Below are 14,531 nucleotides of genomic sequence, written 5' to 3'. Positions count from 1 at the left end.
GGTCAAGGCAGATGGCCCCCCACATCCAGCCCGGTTCTGCAGGAGGGTTTTTCCTTGTTAGAGAGGAATTTTTTCCTCTGCTCTGTTGATGTCAAATTGTAATTAAAGGCTTGCTCTATATAGGATCTGTTAGGTTTCGTTGTCTTCAACCTTACCTTGTAAAGTGCCTTGATATAACCTTGTTGTGATTTGGCGCCATAACAATAAAATTGAATTGAATTGAATTGAATTGAATTGAATTAAATTAATCTCTTTGACAGACAGCGTTTTTATATTGTTTAGCAGTTTTTTATTTTGACCAGACAGCCAGACAGTCCAAAACACGACAAGGAGCAGCTTGTAACCTTACTCAAACTTCACAGCACAAGCTAAAACGGTTAAAAAGGTTGAATATATTACTTACTCCTTGCTCATTCCACCGTTCTGTCCCAGCAGTTTTTTTCTGGTATTTCCATAGCATCCTGAAACTAATTTCCAGCTCCTCGGAACATATGTAATGATGTAATCATAAACTGATGACGAAAAATACACACAATCAGCAGTAGAATCCGCAATTCTGAATCTTATCTGAACATTTTGTTCTTGCAAATGTCAAAAGCAGTGTTGGATCTTGGGCAAGGGCAAAATCGTTGTTATAATCGGCTTCCAACAAAGCTGAGAGAGTCTTTTACAGGAGTACAGACTCATGGACAACCAGAGTTGGCAAAAAGGGTTTAAGTTAACTCAGAGAAAAAGCACAATCAAAAGCATTCCTTCAAACAATAATGTAATGTTAAGACTAGGAAGAAAAATAAATAACTCAAGTAACAAAGACACTGGGAAATGAAGACTCAAAACTAAACAGCTGACCAAAAAGCAAAGCATTCAAGAGCTGATGCAGAACAGTCGATAAAACAATATCTGATAACGTCAGTAAACTAGCAGTGGCCAAGTGGATGAAGTGGAGTATTTGAGAAGAGGCAGAGGGACACAGGTGGATGTAATGATGAGTAATCAGTGCTGGTAATAGGTGGGAGAGGGGAAGAGCACTTAGGTGTGGCCAGAATCAGGTGTATAGTCGTAGCACTTAAAAGTGTATTTACGGTTTACGGTGATCCGTTTCCATTTGGAGCGTGTGTTACTGTACGTCTTTTTTCAAAGAAGTTTATCTGTCCTGGGTTCGAATCTCGGTGGAAGCAGAAGTTGGAATTACTGAACAATCAGCGTTATTATCTCATTTTTATATTTTGTCCTACAAGATAATAACATGTGAATAATAGGGCTGGCTGACACAAGTATGCTCTGGTAGTTCAAGATCATTTCACAAAATATGTTAATGCTTTTGCTATGTCAGATCAGACAACAAGTACAATAGCATAGATACTTTGTGAGAGATACATCCCTGAGCATGGTGTCCCAGAGGATTATGTTCACATCAGGGAAGACAATATGAATCACACATTGTTCAATCTGTATGCCACAGACTAAACATAAAGAAGAAAAGAACTTCACCATACCACCTGCATGGAAATGGGATGGTTGAAAGGTTTAACAGAACTCTGAAAGAACAATTGGCTAAAATGATACATACCACTGGGGGGGAATGGGATGAGTATTTGCCAGCTGTGATTCTGTCCTTTAACTTCACCCCACATTCCAGCACTGGATACTCACCTTTTTTTCTGGCTCATGGTAGACATCCACGTTTGCCTACTGGAGTGGTCATCTCGTCCCCAGTGGCGTCAGACACTGCACAAGACTATGGCACTACGCTGATGAACAAAGAAAGAAATTGACCCAAACTGGACTGGAAGTTGTTTCTCAGATGTTAAGGGCCTCTTACAGTACACACTCTGATCAATCTGAAACATCCTCAATCGGTACAGAGAGTTATTCATTAGATCGTTTAAAGTCTTATAGGTGTCATATTTTAAGTGTGGACATTCTCATCATTTCATTTTCCTGTTTTTTTTGTACTACTTCCGTTGTTCTCCCATGTCGTGTACTAGTTTTACTTCTGGTATTTAACCACCAGTATTCACCTCAGATGTTTGCCAGATTGTAGTGATGCATGTCCTCTTCCAGCGATTCTCGTGTGTAGACCCTTGTTGCCAGACCTTGCCTGATTGTGGACCTTGTCTCAGCCTAGCCCTTTTGCACCATCGCCATAGATATCCTGGTTCTTACCTAGCCTGTTTTTTGAATACTGATCTTGCCTGCTCCTATTTGCCACCTCGCTTGTTTTCTGGTCTAAACTTTCCTGGAAACCTGTAAGTCCATTAAAACCCGATCAAACCTACCTCTTGGTTTTCTGCGCCGTGCATGTGGGTCCGATTCATCCGCCCTCCTGACAATCGGAGCCCCTACCCAGCAGAACCAGGGGACTACCTTGTCCCCCTGAGGAGGATAGAAACATGCCCCAGGTACACGGCGTTATCAGCGTCACTCCCGTTGTACTCTGCCCCAAAACAGAGACGACAGAGTTACGATGGAACTGGTTCAGCAGTTCCTTTGTTAAGAAGACCCTCTGGATGATTCTTCTACGACAGTTCACAGACTACTACTGACGCTGCTCCTACAGTGTCTGCACCCACAACACGTTCTGGAAGGATTGTTCGAAAGCCTCAGTGGTTGTTACTCTGACTTACTTGACTGTGCTTTTTCACGCAGGTGGTGTATAGCTGTTGTATAGGCATCTATTCAGCTGCATCATTATTTTTGTTTTATTGGAATTAAAGGTTGGTGCTTGGACTGTTTGTTGTTTAGTGTTGTTGATGAGAACTGTTGTTGTGGACTTTTACTACATGGTTGTTGTTTAATTTGTGTTTCCAGAGATTTGTTTTACTGTTTTTGTATTCAATAAGGACATTTCATTTGAACAGAGGGAGAAATTTAAGAGGAGATTTTTTTTATCCCACATTTAGGTTGGTAGTGGGTTTGTCTGACTTTTTGTGGAAGTCATTAAAGTACTACGGGCTCGTTACGGGCTGGATTGGGAAGCAGATACATGTCTCCGTGCTGTCTCTTGTTTTACCCATGTTCCTGCAATTAACGTAATACACCTTGGGCTCATACAACTACCCAGAGTTAAGTATTACAGTTACCTTCAAAATGTTTTAGTAAGTCTATTATCTCCCATACTGATAGTCACACCACACCCGCATGAAAAAACATAAGTACTGCCAAATGAAAAATATGTTGCACAGCAGGAAATGACACAGAATTTCTAGGTGACAGTTTGAATCTCTACTTCCTGGAGAATGTGCCCTAATGAAAACTGTCTCCCTAAGAATGAAAAACAACACATGTACTGCCAAATGAAAAGTAAGTTGCCTGCCATTGTTTTTTCTCGTATATGTGTACAGCACTAATAGTCAATGGCTGAATGTTCCTTGGTAGATTAGTGCTGTAGATGAGTTCTACAGCACAGTCTGATATTCGTGGTTATTTGTATGAGCCAGCATACAGCGTCCATCGCACATTGGACAGAGCCTCTCTGCTCTCTAGGAACATAGCTATGTTGCTTAGCCTCCCTACGCTGTGACAACAATGGGGGCACATTTTAATGCGCATCTTCAGCGATTTTACTTGTGGAAATGTTAAGAAATTTTGAAAAATGTAGAGGAAATGCACTTATATCACAGATTATTGGACAGATATTGATTTCTATTTTATGTTATTATGTATTCATATTATGGTATTTTGTCAGGCGAGGTGAGGCCCTGCCTACCCTGACCGCATGTCACTGGTAGTGGGAGACTTTAACATTCATGTAGATGTTGACAGTAACTGTCTCAGCACTGCTTTTAAGTCATTGTTAGATAGAATTGGTTTTACTCAGCATGTAACTGAACCCACTAATCGTTTTAATCATATCCTCGATCTTGTCCTGTAATAATATACAATATACAAAAAAGCACGTTGTGCTGCTAGGAGGACATATTATTCCTCCTTAATTGAGGAAAACAAAAACAACCCCAGGTTTCTTTTCAGCACTGTAGCCAGGCTGACTAAGAGTCATAGCTGTGTTGAGCCTACTATGCCTTAAATCTCAGCAGCAATGACTTTATGAACTACTTGATTGATACAATTTTCACTATTAGGTAAGATATTCATCAGTGACTTCCTCCAAATGACAGAAATCACTGTCTAGATCCAACAATTTTATTAAATTTACCAAGTCCTCTGTCTTACCTAGACAGCTTCTTCCCCATAACTCATATGGACTTAACTTCAATAATTAACTCTTCCAAGTCGTCCACTTGTCTTTTAGACCCAATCCCAATCAGATTACTCAGAGAAGTTCTACCTTTAATCAGCTTGTCCATATTAAATCAAATCAACCAATCTTTACATTTAGAGTATGTAGAGTACCACAGGCTTTTAAGGTGGCTGTGGTCAAACCTTAATTAAAAAAAATACTCTGGACCCTGGAGAACTAGCAAACTATAGGCCCATTTTAAATTTACCCTTTTTTTCTAAAGATTTTCGAAAAACAATTGTGCCTAAACAATTATCTGACCACCTGAATGGGAATAACTTGTACGAAGATTTTCAGTCAGGATTTAGAAAATATCATAGCACAGAAGTAACTTTGGTTAGAATCACTAATGATCTTCTCTTAGTTTCAGTTCAGCTTATAGTTACGCAGAAGATACTCAACTATATATGTCTTTAGAACCAAATAGAACAGATCATCTAGTCAAAATTCAAAGTTGTTTAAAAGACATCAAATCCTGGATGTCCCAAAACCTCCTCCAACTACAGTAAATTCAGATAAAACTGAAATTCTTATTGTTGGGCCTGAAAATCACAGAGAGACACTATTGAGACAGATAGCCACCCTGGATGGCATTTTAGCAGCGTTTAAGGCCACGGTGGCTCTTGGATAAAAGCTGTTTTTTTTAATCTGCTTGTCCTTGTTTTAATTACCCTGTATCTTCTGCCTGAAGGCAGCAGTTCAAACAGGGAATGTTCAGGGTGTGATGGATCCTGCAGAATGTTTTTTTGGCAGCGGGAACTGTACAGTTCTTCAAGGGATGGAAGAGGGCAAACTGCTGGGAGACTTAATTTAATTTATGCTTCTTTCTACCTCTTTTATCTATTAACCTCCCATTATTGTTTCATGTTTAACTTACCCTGTCTCTCTCTAGCAGTGGCGCTTTCCCCCGCTCTCTCTCTCTCTCTCTCTCTCTCTCCCCCCACTCTGTTCTCACCTACAGGTATCATCGGACTCAGAGCTATTTGACTATGATGGGCAGTTGTGCATCCAACCATCCTGCCTGTGTCCAGTCTCTGCATGTGTCCAGTCTCTGGTCCAACCATCCTGCCTGTGCCTTTCTCTCTGTCTATCCCCTCACCCCAACCGGTCAAGGCAGATGGCCCCCCACATCCAGCCCGGTTCTGCAGGAGGGTTTTTCCTTGTTAGAGAGGAATTTTTTCCTCTGCTCTGTTGATGTCAAATTGTAATTAAAGGCTTGCTCTATATAGGATCTGTTAGGTTTCGTTGTCTTCAACCTTACCTTGTAAAGTGCCTTGATATAACCTTGTTGTGATTTGGCGCCATAACAATAAAATTGAATTGAATTGAATTGAATTGAATTAAATTAATCTCTTTGACAGACAGCGTTTTTATATTGTTTAGCAGTTTTTTATTTTGACCAGACAGCCAGACAGTCCAAAACACGACAAGGAGCAGCTTGTAACCTTACTCAAACTTCACAGCACAAGCTAAAACGGTTAAAAAGGTTGAATATATTACTTACTCCTTGCTCATTCCACCGTTCTGTCCCAGCAGTTTTTTTCTGGTATTTCCATAGCATCCTGAAACTAATTTCCAGCTCCTTGGAACATATGTAATGATGTAATCATAAACTGATGACGAAAAATACACACAATCAGCAGTAGAATCCGCAATTCTGAATCTTATCTGAACATTTTGTTCTTGCAAATGTCAAAAGCAGTGTTGGATCTTGGGCAAGGGCAAAATCGTTGTTATAATCGGCTTCCAACAAAGCTGAGAGAGTCTTTTACAGGAGTACAGACTCATGGACAACCAGAGTTGGCAAAAAGGGTTTAAGTTAACTCAGAGAAAAAGCACAATCAAAAGCATTCCTTCAAACAATAATGTAATGTTAAGACTAGGAAGAAAAATAAATAACTCAAGTAACAAAGACACTGGGAAATGAAGACTCAAAACTAAACAGCTGACCAAAAAGCAAAGCATTCAAGAGCTGATGCAGAACAGTCGATAAAACAATATCTGATAACGTCAGTAAACTAGCAGTGGCCAAGTGGGTGAAGTGGAGTATTTGAGAAGAGGCAGAGGGACACAGGTGGATGTAATGATGAGTAATCAGTGCTGGTAATAGGTGGGAGAGGGGAAGAGCACTTAGGTGTGGCCAGAATCAGGTGTATAGTCGTAGCACTTAAAAGTGTATTTACGGTTTACGGTGATCCGTTTCCATTTGGAGCGTGTGTTACTGTACGTCTTTTTTCAAAGAAGTTTATCTGTCCTGGGTTCGAATCTCGGTGGAAGCAGAAGTTGGAATTACTGAACAATCAGCGTTATTATCTCATTTTTATATTTTGTCCTACAAGATAATAACATGTGAATAATAGGGCTGGCTGCCTGTATTATTTAGCAGACGATTGTAGTATTTAGTACAGTATAGTAGTATTTCCAAGTTATGGCAGTTCAAAACCGAAATAAGCAGCTATACTTTATGCTTAGACAGACTAAGTGCGCGCTTCCACGTACAGCGTTCGATTTTATGATGATATCCTATCCTATATTTCTTATGATATCCTATCCTATATTCCTGCGGGAGAATCAGATGTCGCAAATAAATCTGAGCAACTGTGGATTTTGTAGACTTTGAAAGCTCCAGTAAATAAATATGTTTTACGAAGCGTCCACAGTCTGTGGCGTTCTCGTGTGCTCTGGGAGAGCGTTCCACAGACTAGGTGCAGCTGAGCGAATTGTCCGATCTCCTCTTGAGTTTTGTCTTCGGCTAAATAAGTGTAAAACAGTCCTTATTACTCATGAGGAATCTGTATATGCAGAACAAACAACTTGCTGCATTAATGAGTCGGAGATCTGCTGAATCCTGCCGTTTTGGCATACCATAAGGAGGGTTTAATACAATATATTTATTTTTATTATATAATATCCTCTACAAGTTAGCAGTGGTAGTCTGCCAGACTTGTGTGAAATACCATAAGAAGAGTGTTTTAAAAAAGTGAAGTGAAAGGTTTTGGCGTCCCACAGCCTACGTAGGTGCAGCTGGTCATGCTGTCCGATCTCCCATGGAGCTTTTTCTTTGTCTCGGAGCTAAAGTATTTCACACCTATTGACCGAGTGGTGACAATATGTTAACATGTCTCTGTGCCAATACGGAGTAGGGGGAAGGGATGTGAAGTTTGCTTTAGCGACTGAACCAACATCAGACGCCGTGTTTACGGCGCAGAGCGAGTTCCAAATCCACTGTGTTGCCTGTGTAATAAAAGTTTGTTTTTCTGCAGATATTGAGATTAATGTTATTCTGGTAAAATGTTGGAGCTTTCGTTTTTAGGACATTGGCTATATCTTACTGGTTTAACTGTTCTCACACACACCTTAAAAGTGGTCAAAGTGGTTTGTCTCTTCTCTTAATGTGTTTTCCCGTTTTCGTTTTTTTTTTCTCAAAACAAGAAAACAGGAAACAGCTTTCCAATTCCGGGTCCAGTTTTGAAAATACTGTTTTCAGCTCGTTTATTCGTTTGTAACACGCTGTTCTGTTTGTCAGTTTTATAACGAGAAACGAGAAAACGGTCCGTGTATGTTCCAACAGTCTGATTTCCCTCTCAAAATAAAAGCTGGGAAAACAAAACGAGAAAACGGGAAACGGCTTCAAATCCAATTCTGGGAATTGTTGTACTGTGTTTCAAAATAAGAGTCTCACTTTTTTGCTTGTTCAGACACATTAACAGGTCCTCTGGTTCTGAAACGTTCTAAAATGACTCGTTTTCCCAGCTTTTATGGAGGGGAAAATCAAACTGTTAGAACGTACGTTTTCTCGTTTCTCTTTATAAAAGTGACAAACATACACAGACACACCCGACAGTACTTAAAGGTGCCCGCACATGCAAAATTCACTTTTTGGGTATTCTAGTACGTTTATTTGACTCCCTGGGTCACGTTAAGACATTCCTGGTGTGTTAGAAGTATGCCCCCTACTTATTTCACATTTTTGAGAGTTTATCCAAAAACTGGCGGACTGGATACGTCTGCATTCGCTTGACCAATCACAGAACCAGCTTCCCCGCCCCCAGAAAAACCTGGACCTCTAAATGTACCTGAAACATTTCGTTTCAGTCACTCCAGTAACAGACAAAAGAAGAAGTCACTCAATGCGCAGTCTACCATAGGAGGTGGCGTTAATGCACCTTTCAGTTGGTTGCCACCCGCCATTTAAAAGACAAAAAGAAGTCACTCAGGTTGAAGAAGCGCCCTATTTCTCAAGACGTTATTCACTTGCTGCTTCCCCAAACGTAAGTCCATGCTTGATTCTTATTTGATGTATGTACTCCAGAAGTTTCTCTGTTTATAATGTAGCTTCCCTCCTGTGTAAAGAATGCTAATTGCTAGAACCGTTGAATCTAAGCGCTACAGCGACAGAGAGAGACAGTGTTGAAAGGTGCTGACACGCAATTTGGATGAATCCAAGCCTCTCCAGCATTTGTCCAGTTCGAATCCTGTGATATATGAGCTTATTCACTCAGCTCACATTATAGCTGCTAGCGCGATGGTAGCGCAGCGTTAGCGGCTAGCGCTAGTAAGTTGTGAGAGTCAGCTGTGTTTCTAATTACTACCGAGCCTGTCGTGTGTATGTTGTAGCCCGAGTAGACCCGTGAATTTGGGTTATTGCAAGTTCTATCTAAGTCTAACGTGTGTTGTTCCTTATCAAGTCAGCTACTTTAGCTGTAAACGTGACGTGTTTTTATACAGGCTGAAGCATGCCAGCTACCGAAACGCGATGAGGTTGCTTCTCAAACTGACGCCACTGCAGGCTGTGGACACACGACTACCTTGTAGAAGAGTTGTTGCTCACCTCAGGAGCAAAGGTATGTACATTTAGTAGCAGTATAATCATTTGTTGGCCAATATGCAGTTTTATTTGACAGAGATTTTGCATTTCACATTTCAGTAGTTGTGGTATTCATAATCTGATTTATATTATTGTCTATGTATTTACTCTGTATGCAGTTGGTCAATTTATTTTGATATTTTAGTCTGTTGACGGGTAATTTGTAATTCTCGTGTTATGGTGCAGATTATGTGGAAAATGTGATGGAGACCATCTTCAATAAAGTCCTGCTGGACTCAGGTTGTTCTATGGAGGACCTTGTGAACATCCCTGTCCCACCGGCCCTCTGAGCAGAATTTGAGCAACCTGACAGAAAGGAGGTCATTAATGTCATGCTAAGATTTAACAAACCAGCACTATAAAATAAATTGAAAACGTGTTTGCTCCAAACACCATTAAAACTGATCTAACTACCTCTATTTATTGTTTAGATCTGTAAAGGTGAGATACATAAAAAATACTGGTCATTTCATTAATCTGCTATTCTATTCTTTATACCTTCTAGAGTGGTGTCAAGAAAAACAGCTGCATCCTCCATCTGTACAGCAGCTGCACTGCTTCCGATGTCTTCCAACACGTGAAGACAAAAAAGATCCTCACATCTCCCCAACCAACTGCTCATGACTGTACCTGTTCCACTCCAGAAACTATGCTTTCAACATAACTATGAATCCTACCCGTTCAATTTCTGGTCTGCAAATTGAACTGTGACAGTAACTTATCCAGCATTATAGTGCTGGTGCATCGGTTAAAAATAAAGTTGGTTTTGACTATTGCTGTTTCACTGAACTATTTCTGTATGTATATACCTAATGAGGGAAAACAGACAAATATTTTATAATATTTCAGCTTTTATTGAGGTATTGCCAAAAAAAGAATAATTTAGGTATTTCACAGGTGGTCTAAGTCCAACATAGGTGCCTTGTCCCTCAGGAAACACTGCCCTGATCCAGACCAGGGAAGGTGGGATGACTTGGACTCTTCACCCTAGAAGTCCCCAGCACCAGCTAACAAGACTCCTAGGCTAGATACCTGCAACAACTTGAGATACACACAGACATAACACTGAAAAAAAACAATAACTACATTTTTATTAGTTCTATATTAGCACTTGATATATCATACACCTTACTTAAAAGCAATTTAAAAAAAATAGGTCAATATATTTAGAAACAAAACTATGTTTGTAAACCAGAGTTCCGAGGTACATTATGATTAATCTGTAAATAGTAAAATGTTCTAAAGTTTTTTATAAATTTCTGAGATACTGATTTATTCCATGCACGTGTAATTGTCTTATATACTGTATATTATGTGTTCTGTAATGAATACAAATTCAATCATACTGGCTCCAGTCGTGAATCATCAACCATACATGACAGTAGGTTTGGCAACTGGTTCAGGCATCTTTAGGTAAGATTTATTGAAATTTTAATTTATTAATAAAAGTAATAAACACATGCAATATCTTGAAAGCAATGGTTGCTGTCACACCATGACTCTGTAGGCATTCACTGTTCCTACATTGGCACTTAATTACAGACAAATATGGCAAAATATAAGCTGCAGCTGAAGATCCCATTATAAAAAAAATATTTTCACACAGCAGCTGAACAAGAAAGAAAAAAACATGTAAAAATGAGTTTATATTAGTTTATCAAGCTATGCTCCCAAACAAGCTGTAGTCGTGTTATGAATATTCTGTTGTATTAATTCAGGCTGCTAATTAGCAACCATTAGTATTAGCGTTAGCGGCTAATCAAGTTGTGTATTATTTAAATCAAATTAAATTAAATGTGAATCTGCCAGTGAGACATACCTTGCGCCTGTCGAAATGTAACCACTTCAAAGGCCTCCCATTCAACTTTAGAGTCAGATTTTGGATCAAACATAAGGTTGAACTTCACTACGAGGACGAGTCAGCCAGTGTCGCTGTTACAATGGATTCAGTGACCGTGACGTTTGATTCTTGCGGCGGATCACGGTTACGCGCTTGCTCAAAGGGGGTTAAAAATAGAGCGTTGTGGACGAGAGCTTAAAACACACATTTTCAGACGGGCCATGTGGGCGATCTACAGCGCTTTTTGGCATAAAAAGTTACAGACACCTTACTGAGACATCAAGGTCCAATTCTAGATCCATGCACAAAAGCGTGTGCATGGATCTTTAAACACGAGGACATACTGTATGAAGACAGAACGTCAAATCACTGTCTGCTTCAGATGGTGATGCCACTTCCCTGATTCTCTCGTTGCCTGCATTTGACAAGCATACATTTCTGATTAAGCTCTATCTGGACACTTCATCTGTCATTCGGGCTCTTACGTTTTATTCAGAGTCAGAGCAAACTATAGGTCATTGCGGTCTGAGTAAATTTTAGGAGTTTGGTTTCTCCACCAACTTAAAAGCTGCTATAACGAGAGAACGACTTATTTTTTCGTTCTCTGCTTTTTTCTCAAAACGAAAAATCAGCTTTAAATCCAACTCCGTGCCTTGTGTCGAAAAAACAACAACACTTGAATTTCGTTACTTAAAATTACCAGTTGAAACGCAAACGTTTGTTTTGTATTTTTTCCTCATGATCAACAAACCAGAAGATGAGTACAGACATACACATAAAATACATTTATAACACAGATTGATGAATAAATATAGATTCCTATTATATGTTATTATACTTATATTATTCTATTGGATTGGCTGGAGGAGGGACTGTGTCTCTCGGCTGGCCTGGGAACTGTGTAAAAACATCAGCAGCTTCGGCAATTGACAACAAACACTAGCCCACACTAGCGAGCAAAGACGCATAATAATCTATAATATTTAAAAATGAACTACTCTACATTTAATGATACAATACCATGACATCGTTTTTTGTGCTTAATGTGCAGACACAGATAGACCACCGGTGGCGACGTGACCGTACTGCAGTGAAAAAGGTGGTCACTTTGAAGTGCTACGACTGTATGAACAGAGGGACAATCATTTTGTAGGTTAAAAAGAGAGAATGCAGCAGTAGTGTAAGGAGAGCACTAAATAGATGAAAAGTGGTGATGGTAAACAACCTGACAGCTTGTAAAGGGAACTACAGTAGTAGGCAGGCAGTTAGATATGGTTAGTCTAGGTGGAAGTGCAACGGAATTATATATGAGGTAAAGCTGCCTCATTTCTGAAGGTTACTTACACACAAAGACCCCGTGGGAGCAATAAAAAGGTGTGTAGATCTACAGCAGCTCCCTGACTGGCGTAAGTACTTTTCTACAGCTATTGGTCAGTTGGCGATATTAAGGTGAAATTAGGAAACTGTTAATCACATGAAAACGAGCGTTAGTCACACTGCAGAAAAGCAAAAACCAAAAACAATTATTACAGCCATGTGTCTGCAGTTTAGACATGTCCAACTCGAGAGCTCCCACTCGACTCAGCGTCGATCTTTTGAAGCGGAAGGGTCATCAAATCACAAATCACATGACCAATAAGAGCGAGAGTTGTCGATACATCATATGTTTCAAAGGCTTTTACAGACAATTACATGACATTCATGCAAAGAGTCAGTATTTGCAGTGATGGCCCTTCTTTTTCAGGACCTCTGTTCTTCGATTGGGCATGCTCTCAATCAACGTCAGGGCCAAATTCTGACTGATAGCAACCCATTCTTTCATGATCACTTCTTGGAGTTTGTCAGAATTAGTGGGTTTTTGTTTCTCCACCCGCCTCTTGAGGATTGACCACAAGTTCTCATTGGGATTAAGATCTGTGAAGTTTCCAGGCAAAAACTTCAACGTTTTGGTCCCCGAGCCAATTACTTACAATTACACTTAGTAATGCTTACTTACTACGCCTTATGGCACAGTGCTTCAACATGCTGGAAAATGTATTGTTCTTCACCAAACTGTTGTTGGATTGTGGGAAGACGATGCTGTTGGAAGGTGTTTTGGTAACATTCTTTATTCATGGTGGTGTTTTGGGGCAAAATTGTGTCCACTCCCTTGGATGAGAAGCAACCCCACACATACTGTAAATGGTCTCAGGATGCTTTACTGTTGACATGACACAGGACTGATGGTACTGTAGCGCTCACCTTTTCCTCTCTGGACAAGCTTTTTTCCAGATGCCCCAAACAATCCGAAAGAGGCTTCATATGAAAAAAATATCCTTGTCCTTGTATTCATGTCTAGTCATGTTATCTTGAACCCTGCTTTCGACCGCCGTAACCGACTCTGCCTAATCCCTACCTGCCGTGTATGCCTTGTTCTTCGAGCCTGCCTGGTAAACAACCCTGCAAGTTAGATTGACTTCGATTCTGCCTCTGTCTGAACGGTACTGTAACCTTGATCCTCACGTTAATGAATCTTGCCTGCCCACGAAACTGAGTCTGCCTGATCCACTGGATTGTTCGTCGTTGCCTGCCTGTGTATGACCTTGTCTGATTCTGACTCTGTCTTTTTTGGAATAAATCCCTTTTGTTTTTCAACATCCAAGTCTGTCTGTGCCGTGCATGTGGGTCCACCACTTATGACATTCTGAAACTATGCAGTTCATATGATCACTCTTTTTGGATGCTCTTTTTTGCGTTTTGGAGTATATGCAAATTGCTAATATAAAAACGTAGGCAGCAACTTTTCCAATTTCCAATATTTCGGTAATTCTCAAAACTTTTGGCCACGACTGTACATTTTGAAAAGTCTCAATTCCAATAAATATATATTTATTAGTCAGTCATCAGTGCTGTGCAAACGGCTCTTCTCCAAAGCTGGAAAACGTAGTGAGAAGGTGATTAAAGCCATGTTCTGTGGAAAAATAAAATGAAATAAAAGTCTTTCATTTAACTAAATGACCAACATGTCTCCACAATGTAGTAATAAACAGAGTTGCAGAAGCGCCAAATACAGCTCTAAAAACATCTGACTATCAAACATATTTGCCACATCAAGGCTACTTATATATCATTATCCACAGAGAAACACAATTACACACCTTTGATTAAATAACTTTTATTTGACAATAAAACATGGACTATTATTGTGAACAACCACGTATCAGCGAGAGTTTGATGGTCAGTCTGCTCTGATGCAGTTCTCACACACAACCAGCAGGTTTCGTTCTGACTGTGTCATATGGTGTCGAGCAATGTGTCGATTTTATAATCATAGTTACTTAGCGATTCACGAGGCTTTGATTTCGCCATCTTAGATAAAAGGATATATAAATATGTGCAAAATGGTGCAAACATATATTCTATAGCGCTGTTAGAGGATCTATTACAATCTGGTAGAGATGTCTGTTCTTGGATTGCGACGCAATCAGGTACCACGCTGGCATAATAAGCTGGCCAAAAGAGGAGATGGAAACCACTGACATCAAGACAAGGAGGTTCCTTACAATGCATGGAGGGTTTCACCTCAAATTCAGCCCCTTGAGATT

At 39.9% G+C, this 14,531-nt stretch overlaps 1 protein-coding gene and 2 long non-coding RNA genes across 6 annotated transcripts in view; 1 reads left to right on the top strand and 2 right to left on the bottom strand.

The window, feature by feature from the left end:
* Positions 1–14,531, bottom strand: part of LOC114842173 (neuroligin-2-like) — a 315,730-nt gene that overhangs the window by 115,591 nt on the left and 185,608 nt on the right. The gene's annotated exons all lie outside the window — the stretch shown is intronic.
* LOC129603669 (uncharacterized) overlaps positions 1–14,531 on the bottom strand; it is a 149,633-nt gene that overhangs the window by 51,462 nt on the left and 83,640 nt on the right. The gene's annotated exons all lie outside the window — the stretch shown is intronic.
* On the top strand, positions 7,917–9,933 carry LOC129603670 (uncharacterized). The gene is made up of 3 exons (XR_008693796.1): positions 7,917–9,084; positions 9,294–9,427; positions 9,613–9,933. It is a non-coding gene; the product is annotated as an uncharacterized LOC129603670 (long non-coding RNA).

The sequence above is a fragment of the Betta splendens genome, chromosome 2 (genome assembly GCF_900634795.4).
Source record: "Betta splendens chromosome 2, fBetSpl5.4, whole genome shotgun sequence".
Classification (NCBI taxonomy): Eukaryota; Metazoa; Chordata; class Actinopteri; order Anabantiformes; family Osphronemidae; genus Betta; species Betta splendens.
Note: the sequence above shows the minus strand (reverse complement) of the source record. Positions and strands in the feature narration are given on the sequence as shown.